Consider the following 656-nt stretch of genomic DNA (forward strand, 5'->3'; position numbering starts at 1 on the left):
CATAAACCAAACCCTCATTTCAGAAACACAGATTTTTATTTTTAAAAAAATCCTTTAAAAATTAGGATATTTAGCCATCAACGCGCGGCCACACTTGTTTTTGTTTTTTTGTTTGTTTGTTTTACATGTGTAATGTGACAGGGCTGTCATGTCTTACCAAAGAAATAAGAAAAAGAAAATCCCTCGTTTTTCTTTAAATTTGGAAATATATATATAGCTCAATCTTCACCTTAACGTTCCCGCAAGTTCCCTAAGGTTGCGAACACCAGCCACAAAATATTTACAAGAAATAAAAACAAAAGGAAAAAGGCTGAAAACTTGCCAGTGTTTATTCATGGCCATAAATATTTTTTTCGGTCCATAAAAGAAGCAAGAAATTAAAATTTCTATAATTATAAAGTGGTTCGTACGTGCTGATAATAACACGAAGGGACAAAAGAAAAAAAAAGAGGAAAACATCTCTACAACCAACACACAACATACTTTACAAAAAAAAATGTTTTCACAAGAAGAGCATTGACATTCTTAATAAAATCTATAAGGGAGAGGTTTGGACCCAGTTCTCTTAACGAAAACATGTAAACACGGCGCACACATGAGCCCCGAATAAAAATGGTAGTATATATATGAGTCAAGCTGCAAAAATGAAAAGTCTT

At 32.6% G+C, this 656-nt stretch overlaps 1 protein-coding gene across 3 annotated transcripts in view; it reads right to left on the minus strand.

Moving 5' to 3' along the window:
* Nucleotides 1–311: 311 nt before the first annotated feature.
* Nucleotides 312–656, minus strand: part of nkx2.2a (NK2 homeobox 2a) — a 4,378-nt gene continuing 4,033 nt past the window's right edge. For all 3 annotated transcript variants that reach the window (XM_047612063.1, XM_047612064.1, XM_047612065.1), the window contains exon 3: nt 312–656. This exon is cut by the window's right edge. The gene's annotated coding sequence lies outside the window, so the exon portion shown is untranslated.

Source organism: Mugil cephalus, chromosome 17, assembly GCF_022458985.1.
Source record: "Mugil cephalus isolate CIBA_MC_2020 chromosome 17, CIBA_Mcephalus_1.1, whole genome shotgun sequence".
NCBI classification, from domain to species: Eukaryota; Metazoa; Chordata; class Actinopteri; order Mugiliformes; family Mugilidae; genus Mugil; species Mugil cephalus.